The following is an 11,501-nucleotide window of genomic DNA, read 5'->3' as shown; positions in this document are numbered from 1 at the left end:
CCCCTCATTGTCATGGATGACTGGGGGGCTATGATTCTCTGCTGCTGACCAGCACCATGAGAGGATTCTACTGCATATCACTTCTCTGGGAACAATACAAATTCAAAATATGAAATACAGTTTCTACTAAATATGTATCAATTCTGCACAATTAAAAAGCCAAAAATTAACCTGTCTATTATAAGTAGGAATTACCTATATTTCTTGAATTGTCTAGCTATTTTACAAGTATTTCTGTATTCATTTTAAATTTAATGAAATTTATTTTGATCTCAGATATTCCTAAAGATGGTAGAATAATATGATCCTGGAACAACAGAGGTTTTCCTATCCCTGCTCCAGAGAAAATGTTCTCAAATTCCACAAAGGAAATCAAATTATCTCTCTTTCTTACTGATACCTTAGAAAATATTAATTGAACTTGAATTGACTTAGCAAAAATGTTATGTTTATTATTGCTTATGACTTATTTTTGAAATTTTGTCATTTTATTTTCATGGAATTCTTTCTTTTATGGGGGTGGGGGTGGGGCTAGCAATGGAACCTAGAGACTTGCATGTGCTAATCAATGCTAAGTAATTACTCTCCCACAGAACTATATCCTAGCCACAGTGAATCATATTTGTAATCTGATTTAACCACTGAGCTCATTTAACCACTGATTTCATTCCCAGCCTTTTGAAATTTTTTAGATTGAGATAGGATCTCACTAAGTTGCTTGGTCCTCACTAGAGCTGTAGAGGCTGGCTTTGAGCTCACAATCCTTTTTCCTAAGCCTCCCATGCCTCTGGGATGACAGGCATGTACCACTGTGACAGGCTGTATCATTTTATTGTGTATTTTATGACATATTAACTCAAATAACTATTTATTGTTGGCAACTGAAATGAATCAGACAGCTGTTGTGACATCAATTTTCTGGCTAAAAACAATAAAATACAAAAATACAATTAAGACTCTGAAAAATCTTATTTAGTCAGTGAACTGGTAAGATCTGGAAAAGAATTTAAGTCTCCTGAGTCCAGAGAACATTCCCATGGTTAGAATTATGAAGCTATGTTTATTTAGTTGGGAATTCCAATTTATGAATAAAGTATATCTACTTCTGAAACAGTGATGAAGTAAATATTTTTCACAGTAATATGAAAAAAGTTATATCTTTCATAGGGAGAAAATTCCATCTTCCTCAAATTGTTTTAGGTTTCCTTGGGACCCATTATATTCACACGACAGTTTTCATGATCATTTTTTCTTCCGGGGATGCTAAAAGCTGCTTGGATGATTCTTGTGTTGTCTAAAGGTAATCAGGTTGAACAAGAATTTGACTACCCTCTACAATTTCTCTTATCTTTACTTAGTAATCACATTTTTAAAGAAAATATTGCCCAGGGTACTAAAAATTGAAATAATATATACAACATGATTTTTATAATGCTTTCATATTATATTTTGTGGTGCTAAGAAGGTATGTGACACATTTGCTCACACGGGAAGGAGGATGTGTGGCTGGGGCATTAAGTAAGGAAATGATGAGGTACCTGGAGGCAAGAGGCTCTTGCTTCAAAGAAAAAAATAATCATATTTCACTGTCTAATTGGGATAATTTGGCTTTTTGCTTTTGTAAGAAAACCTTTAAGTATATATTTCATGAATGATTATTTATGAATATAGCAAATAAGAAACCTCATATGCTTCATGTAGAGGAGGCTAGCTAGTAACTAGACTTACACAGTAAGTGCTAAGTGTTGTGAGGTATGTGTCCAAAATGTGATAGGAAAGGCATCCAACGAAGTCTAGGAAGAAAATGAATCAAAACACCATTATCTAAGAAGTCATTCATCAAATTAAACTGAAATATAAGTATGACTTGGCTCTAAATATAAGGAAAAACAGCATGAAGTAGATAGGCACTATCAGTATTCACTAAGGATTTTGACTAATTTCTTAAAAAAAAATTCTCTTTAATCTTAGATAGGACACTGGATGTGACCAATGTGAGTGGAAATGACATGTTTTGATTGTGGACAGCAGCAATTAAGAGTCATTGTGCAATATTTCATACTTTCTTTTGTTGGTACAATGAAATCTAAAGACTCAGCTTGAAATAGAAACCCCTCACAACAATGCAGTTTCCTTACACCAAGGTCTCCCGTAAGTACGATGAGAACATGCTTCACCATGCATTGAACATGCAGTATTGGGAATAAAATTTGTGAACTTAAGCTCCCGACATGGTAGAGGTGTTTGTCAGTGTGGCTCAGCTTACCTTGATGGTTACAAAAATGATTTCTGTAAATGATGAATAATTCAGAACCAGGAAGTAGAGTGACAAGAAATACTGTTGGGACATCAGGACTAAACCATGAAACATTTTGCTTGCAAATTTTGATGAATTTGATTTTTATCTTGTGACTACATTACTGACATAAATGGACTGATATATTGTTGGCATACATAAAGTTTCACAATCTTGGCATTGCCGACATTTTGGGCTATATGTTTCCCTGATTTTAGGGACTGTCCTATGTATTGAGGATATTTAGTTACTTCTCTGGCCTTTATATACCAAATGACAGTTGTGTCCTCTTTCTCACTTATACAAGCCAAAAACATTCCCATACATTGCTAAGGATCCTTCACTGGGCAAACCCATCCTCATTTGGGAACTACAGGCATATAAGAGAAAAATGGATTCAAGATAAGCAACAGAGAGTGACTTTCATACCATAAAAGACCATTCACATTTTATAAACTAGTGGATGATAATCTCAAAGTTTTGTAAAAATTTCTTAGATTATACCATTGAATGTGGATTGCAGAGGGTTAATGTCAACCGTGAGGGTACTCCCTTGGAAGTGTCATGACATGTCTTAGACACTAATGTAGACAGACAACAGTGCATTGAGAGAGGAAAGCAAAAAGTCTGAATCCATTGAGGCAATAGTATCATAACAACATGAGTCATGTAAAATGCAGTTCTTCTCTGGTAGGAAGAATGTGACTTATAGGAAAATTCATAATGGTTTTCGAATTAAAAATTAAATTTCTCTTTAAGTTATATTTACAAGTCCAAGAAAAAAAGCCTTTATAAAATCTCTTGCATTATACTCTTCATCTCAAATTTAAAACATTGAAATATTATCCTGTAAATCAAGGATCTTGTACTAACAGTCAGATTTTGAAGGTTGATAGGAAAAAAATTGCTCCACTGTTTTTTGGTTATATACATCATGTGTATTAATTGGTTACATTCATAATCTATCACTGAATGACCATCTTACACTGTATATGCATGTTGACATTAGTTTTCCATTAATAAGAAAGACAATACTTATATAAATTTTTAAAAGCTTATCTTAAAAAGATAGCTGTGTGAAATTCTGTGTATTCTTTTAAGGTTTCTAACTCTCACAAGATCTAGGAACACTGTACTATCATCATTTCCAATGGGGGCACATTAAAGTCATCATTTTTCCTATTCTTCTCTACCTGGTACTTTAGAGCAAAATGGCAATTGCTGAATATAGTACACATATCCTTTTGATGGTAATGGTTCTGTAAATTATAGATTGACAATTTAAATATTAAAAAGTAGGCTATAACTTTGGAAACTTTGTATAATGAGGTGGGGGGAAAGGTAGCAAAATGTAAACATGCATTGAAAAACTCACTAATGATGTTTACTTCATTACTTAGGTGCTATTAGATTACATTGGATCACTCAAAAATAGAATATCTTTTCTGCTTTAATAACAGCATTTGTGTTTCTTTTTTATTGCAGGCATGGTACAAGAGTGGCAATTTCACAGTAAGCAGCTAGACTGATGCTATTCATTAGCAATAGTATAACGTATCATAGGAAAAAGTAATGTTCCATTTAACTACAAGTTTCAAAATCTTAAATCCATCTCTGCATGGCTGTCTAATACCGTACATGCATGATGCCATTGATTTTATTTTCATTAACAAGGTAAGAAAAGAAACATTTAAATAAATTTTAAAAGTTTATCTTTAAAAAGATAGCTGTGTGAAATTCTGTATATCATGCATTCTAGCTAGAAGAGAAAAAACAATCTCTCTCATTAGCTAGATTTCCTACTCAGCCCAGCTGGGCCATTGCAGTGATCTAGGGAGTCCAGGTGATCATGAGCCAATGATTATTCATTTGTATGAGCAGACAGAATAACATGCCAGTAATAGTTACCCACAGTCAGCATCTGTGCATAGACACTGATAGGGGTAATTGTGATGGCAGCCAAAATGGCAAATCCCAGCATACTCTCTGCCTGAACACAGCTATTTGAATGAAAAAAAAAAAAACCAGCAGACATTGAACCTGCTTGCATCTTCCAAATTTTCAGAACTGTGAGGAAATAAATTTCTTTTGAAAATAAATTACAAAATCTCAGGTGTTTTGTTACAGCAGCAGCAACACACTAAAACACTAATAATATTATACTACTCCAAAAAAGGGTATTGAAAGAGAGAAAGAAAAAATAGAGAAGAAAATAATCTTATGATGGATGAGATCAGGCATTAGAAATTCTATGTAGCATTTCCAGTACTGCATTATTTTTTTTCCATATAATAGGTGCTCATTCAAATGCATATAGTATTTTTGTCTCCATATAAAAAGTTTTGCTTTCAGTGTGCTTTAATTTATAAAACTGCTTGACTCTATAGACTTAACTGCTTACTCTACTCTTTTCATTCAAAGATAAAAGTGAAAAGATACCTCAATTAATTATTCAAATTATTTCTTTGTGTACTTCTAACACATTTTATCCATTTCCCTTGTGAGGCCTTCAGCATTCTTCTGCACAAACAATGACACATAGAGTATATCTTCCTAATACAGAGTTGCATAGTTTTTAGGTATAGGTGTAGAATTGGTGGTTAATATAAGATTATACAAGTTGTCTCCTGTATTTAGCAATATTATCTTTCAGGCCATATGAATGGTGTAAAGAAGTTGCAAATACTCATTAATTATGCTATAATTTATTATTTTAAAATGTCATTTTTATATGTTTGTTAAGGGATGTATAGAACTTTAACTTAGACAGAAAAACTTTCAAAAAGATTACATTTCAAGTACAAAGGAGGAAAAAGCAAAATGGTATGACTTGCTCCTCCAACACATCAAAGTGCATTGTATCTGATGATGGTACATACGGAGATTTCAAGAGTTGGTGGGTGACACATGTAGATGGAAGCTGAACTATAAGTAGCCTTATAGAAAATGGGGATCCCTGTAAAGCTTTCCAGTGAAGACTATCTGACATTGACTTTTGATGTTAGTTATATTCCTGGGCAGAGGTTGGGTTAGATGGAGTAATGAGTCATATGTCAAGAATTAGAATATAAATAGTAATTGCACATATATAAAAGAACCACTAACATTTATGAACATGTACTAATTCTCAAGACCTTTGTTAAATGCATTTTAATATATTATCCAAAATATTCTTACTCTAAAATAGAGAGATAGTTATTATTTTATGAATGAGGAAATAGATTCAGAGAGGTGGAGTTATTATATACAGGGCATGCCCAATGTTATGGGGTTTGAATATTATACAATGTAAAACTTGTTTAACAAAAAATTGGAAATAATAGATTCAAATTAGGAATATATATTTCTGATGAGAAAATTACAGAAAAATTTTAATTTTACAAAACTAAGACATAACATAACTATCTGATGGGACATCCGCACCTGCTGCTTCGGGGCCCCACCGCCACCATGAGCATCTGCCACACCAGGGCTGGGCAGGCCGGCCGGCGGGACAGGGCCCTGGATGGCGGCGGGTCGGGAGACTCACCCCACCCTCCCTCCTACTGTTCACCCTCCCTCCTCTCTCAGGCCCGCCCCACCGCTCAGCCTTTCTACTAGCTGCAACTTCAGTGTTGGTGAATTACTATGCTTCTTTGCACATTGACTTCTATGGTGCCTACAATACATCAGCTTTTGGAATTGAGCTGCTTCTTCGAAAAGGGCCCTCATTATGGATGGCACTCATTATTTTACAGCTAACATTTGGAATTGGATACATCACACTACTCCAGATTCATTCCATCTATTCACAATTAATTATTTTGGATCTCTTGGTTCCATTAATAGGATTAATCACAGAGCTACCCTTACATATCAAAGAGATTTTAGTTTTTACCTTTTCATTGATTCTCATATTAAATACAGTGCTTGTCTTAGCAGTGAAACTTAAGTGGTTTTATTATTCCACAGGATATGTTTATCTTTTAGTGAGGCACGTGTATCGAATTTATGGATGACAGTTATTGATGAAGGACACATGGAAGAGGATTCATTTCCTAGATATACTTCTGGCTGAAAAGGATTACAGCTCAGGCTACAGTGTTAATGTACACTTTAAGGATGGCAAATGAAACTGAGTCCTTTTTCATTTCTTGGGATGAATTCTGGGACCTCATTTGCAATCTTATAATTAGTGGATGTGATTCTACACTAACTGTCCTGGGCATGAGTGCTGTAATTTCCTCAGTAGCCCATTATTTGGGACTTGGAATATTGGCCTTTATTGGATCAACTGAAGAAGATGACAGGTGGCTTAGCTTTGTAGTACCAGTTTTATTTTTTATTTTTGTTCTTCAGACTGGTTTAAGTGGGCTAAGACCAGAAGAAAGACTTATTCACTTAAGTAGAAACATGTGCCTTTTATTAACTGCAGTCCTACATTTCATCCATGGAATGACAGACCCTGTATTCATGTCTCTCGGTGCCTCCAATGAATCATCTTTTTGTAGACATTTTCCTCTTCTGTTTGTCTCTGCTTGCCTGCTTATTCTTCCTCTTTTACTTAGTTATGTTCTTTGGCATCATTATGCACTAAATACATGGTTGTTTGCAGTTACAGCCTTTTCTGTGGAACTCTGCTTAAAAGTAATTGTTTCTCTCACTGTCTATACACTGTTCATGATTGATGGCTATTATAATGTCCTCTGGGAAAAGCTTGATGATTACATCTACTATGTTCGTTCAACAGGCAATATTATTGAATTTATATTTGGAGTAGTAATGTTTGCAAATGGGGCTTATACTATGATGTTTGTGTCAGGAAGTAAAATTTGAGCTTGTATGATGTGCCTACATGCCTATTTTATCATCTACTTACAAGCAAAGAATGGCTGGAAGACATTTATGAATTGTAGAACTGCTATGAAGAAAATTAATTCACTTCCTGAAATAAAAGGGATCGCCTTGCAAGAAATAGATGATGTATGTGCAATTTGCTATCATGAGTTTACAACATCTGCTCGTATTATGCCATGTAATCATTCCCATGCACTTTGCCTTCGAAAATGGCCGTATACTCAAGATACTTGTCCAATGTGCCATCAAAAAGTGTACATCAAAGATGATTGCGAGGATAATGCAAATATCTTTAACAACAATGGCTTTATTGCACCCAATGAAAATGAAAATCCAGAGGAAGCTATAAGGGAAGATGCTGCTGAATCTGACAGGGAATTGAACAAAGTACAGATTGTGATGATGATGTTCAAAGAGAAAGAAATGGAGAGATTCAGAACACAGGCACAGCAGCTGAAGAATTTATTAATGATGACACTGACTGATTAAAATAGCATTTACTAATCATTGAGGTATTTGTTTAAAATTCAGATCATCCAAAATTGAGTAATATGCTTCACTTCCATGTGTAACCAAGCACAAAAACAGTATCAATGTTGAATCTGTGAATGGTTTTCTGTTTACTGTGATGTGCTACTGTAAAAATACCTCTTTAATTACTTCTGGTCTCTTTGGTGACCTATTTCAATTTGTGTTCATTATTGTACATACAATAAAATGTTTTCATGTTTTTATGAAAAAAAAGAAAAATCATTAATACATATTTTCAATGTACTGAAAACAATTTTGTAAAACAGTATAACTTAGTATCTAAAATAGGTTTTACTTATGTTCAAAAGTTATTAATATTTCTTTCAATTGGTACTATAAAAAGTCAAAAGATTGGCTAGGTCTCCTGAGAATTTTCTAAATTTATTTTGCAAGGAATAACACCTGTTATTATGTTTTATATCTAAATTCACTAAAGACCTAAAAAGAGCATGCTACAGGGACACTGCTACATCGATGTTCATAGCAGCACAATTCACAATAGCAAGACTGTGGAACCAACCTAGATGCCCTTCAATAGACGAATGGATTAAAAAATTGTGGCATTTATACACAATGGAGTATTACTCTGCATTAAAAAATGACAAAATCGTAGAATTTGCAGGGAAATGGATGGCATTAGAGCAGATTATGCTAAGTGAAGCTAGCCAAGCCCTAAAAAACAAATGTCAAATGTCTTCTTTGATATAAAGAGAGCCACTAAGAATAGAACAGGAAGGAAGAGCATGAGGAAAAGACTAACAGTAAACTAAGACGAATGGGGGGAGAGAAAGGGAGAGAGAAGGGAAAGCATATGGAAATGGTAGGAGACCTTCAGTGATACACAAAATTATAAGAGGTTATGAGGGGCAAGGGGGAGGGGGAAAAAAGGGAGAGAATTGAACAACAGCAGAGGAGGTAGAGAGGGAAGCTGGGAGGGGAGGGGAGGGAAGGGGGGATAGTAGAGGATAGGAAAGGTAGCAGAATACAACAGTCACTAATATGCCATTATGTAAAAATGTGAGTATGTAACAGAAGTGAGTCTGCAATTTGTATTTGGGGAGTTCAAAACCCAATTGAGTCAAATGTATGAAAGATGATATATCATGAGCTCTGTAATGTTTTGAACAATCAATAAAAAATTGAAAATTTAAAAATAAATAAATAAATAAATTCTCTGTATTTAGCAAACCTCACTACTTTATTTAATATTTGTTTTCTCAAAGTAATCACACTTAGATTCAAAAGAAAGTAGAATTTTGAAAATGCAGTTAGAGGTTTCACATGCAATACCTTGCTATGATAATATTAAACTGTGTTAAATTATATCTAATTAAAAAATTACATAATGAACAGAATTCAAGATATGTTTAAAATATCAAGTGACCAGGCATAAGAGATATAAATAGTATGATGGAACTGAATTAATCTTCCTTTCTGTATATGGGTTATTAAGGGAAAAAAAGAGAGAGTTATAACAATGTGCCTGCAAATGCCTTTTAAAAATTTTATCTAAGTAAACTCTTCATCACATGGTGATATTATGATAATCAGACAATATATTCTATAATTTGATAATATACTTTTTTCCAATGTAGGAGCTCTCAGCTTTTGTGTTTCTTCTAAATATAATAATGCCTCTTTTTAAAATTCTATGAAGAAAAAGTAAAAACTGAAGGATGACCTCATTACCAATAATTCATGCTCAATCACGTTGTGTTGCATTTTATGAGAGTATTCTTGTAGAGTTATATGCTTTAGTTCTACCATTAGAATATGAAACTTGGAATTATTAGAATGGAATCAACAGATCATACCCAGATGTATAGTGATTTATTTCAGTGGTACTATTAGGATTGCAAAGTTTGCAAAGGCATTCACTAAAATTCTCAGTCTGTGGTAAAAAAAAATAGCTTGCCTTGAAAAGAAAAGTATTTTCAGGAGAACAAAATAATTTAATGTATTTTCTAGGTAATTATTTTTTTTGAATCACATTTACAATGTTGATGATTCTTTTCACTAGCAAGCTTCTGATAGAGGGTTCATTGAGGTTCAGTAAAAAAGCATAATTTTGAGGAAGTCCTTTTTTTTAACCTCTTGGCAGATTTAATCAAATTTTACCTGTATGTTAAGGCTACTGGGACATTTAATTTTATAGAACTGGCCACAGATATATTTGGAAGTTTTCTGTTGTTAAGATCTCCTATAATGTATTGATTAATGCCTCATGTTGTTAAGATCTCCTATAATGTATTGATTAATGCCTCATGTAGCTCTACAAAATTTAGACATTACCTTTGATGTAAGATTTATAGGATTATACTAGATAAATCAGTCAATGGAAAGACTCTTTGAATGACAATTGGTACCAATAATTTAAGATTTCTTCTTTTTCTTGCCAGAATAACATTTCTGTATTTCTTTTCTGACATATGTTATTGCATACTTTATGGCCATATTTTTATTTTGAAATTGAAATTTAAAGTAATATTTTACTTCTTTTTCCTCAAAACTTTTTGATTGAGAGCTTCTTTTATCATAGCAAAATTCTTCTTACATTAGGTTTAGATAGTTTTTCAGCATATATATGTCATTTCAAAACTTTATTAATGTAGAAATTATGGTAGAAATATCACTCTATCCAAGATGAAAGTTCCCCTAAAGGGAAACCTTGAAAATTATTAAATTATTTTATCTATTTGCTGTGGTAAAAGAAAGCAGTGTATATACATTTTTATCACTTTTGAGTGCATTTTAGTTGAATTTTTAGTGCTTCTATCAAAATATTTTTATATTATGTGAATGGAAATTGTGAAATCCCTCAGAGGGACATCATATAGTAATACTCCTCACCTCTCCTGACTCCCACAAAACTTCTTCAAGGGAAAGCATTAGCTTCCTGAGAATGAGTTGGATTAGGGTGCTAAGCATGTTGCAGCTCAGCCTTATGCTTTGGAGACAGCTTACCTTCAGGAAATAGACATGCCATGTCCTGTTTCCAAGGCATTCTGCCATGTTGAAAGATTGTCTGCAGTTAGTTAGTTGCCAGAGACAGAATCAATATTTTTCTTAATTTTAAGATTACAATTAGTAACATTTTACTTAAGAGTCACCAGTAATGCAGATGAAATGTTTATCTGTCTTATTTTATCTCTTCATTGGTTCAGAAGTCAGGTGGAGAATAGTGTGACTTTATATCTTAAGATTTTCATATTACAATAATATTTCCCAAGCAACCACAAAATAATACATGTGCTGTTTAGTTTTCTTCTTACCTAAGTAACAGATATAAAACAGAGCCGTGGGGAGGAGAGGTAGGAATCATAAAGAAAGCTTATTCATTAAATTATATGCAAAATATTAATGATAAAAGCATATGTGTTTTCAACCCATAGAGTACAGCATATCATAAATGAACTTCATGAAAATGTTTCCACTTAAGTGACATTGATTGGTGTATAGAAAATGAATAACTACAAGTTAGAGGTAGCATCAATGGAGAAGCAAATATGTGAGCCATAAGACAGAGGAAACTATAGAATCAATAAAAATCCTGGGATAAGGCTTCAAGTAAGCCATGAAAGACCTTGGGAAAATAATATTTTATTGCACCTCAACCTATATAAGCAACTTCAATAAAATATTAAAATGTATGCATCTCTGTGAGAGAGTTATTTATCAATGAAGATTAGAATAATAGGTAGAGAAGAGATATTTGTTTTACTCAGATCAATCAAAGTGCACCAACACCATTTTTTTCCTGATCCTGGGCCCAGAAACCCATTCTTCCTGTTAGTTGTAGTGGCATTCACAATTTCTAGCTAATTTCATATCTCTCATT

At 33.4% G+C, this 11,501-nt stretch overlaps 1 pseudogene; it reads left to right on the top strand.

Moving 5' to 3' along the window:
* The first annotated feature begins 3,783 nt into the window (after window positions 1-3,783).
* On the top strand, window positions 3,784-7,769 carry LOC144367349 (E3 ubiquitin-protein ligase RNF139 pseudogene; annotated as a pseudogene).
* Window positions 7,770-11,501: the final 3,732 nt, after the last annotated feature.

This window comes from Ictidomys tridecemlineatus, chromosome 1 (genome assembly GCF_052094955.1).
Source record: "Ictidomys tridecemlineatus isolate mIctTri1 chromosome 1, mIctTri1.hap1, whole genome shotgun sequence".
Taxonomy (NCBI): Eukaryota; Metazoa; Chordata; class Mammalia; order Rodentia; family Sciuridae; genus Ictidomys; species Ictidomys tridecemlineatus.
Note: the sequence above shows the minus strand (reverse complement) of the source record. Positions and strands in the feature narration are given on the sequence as shown.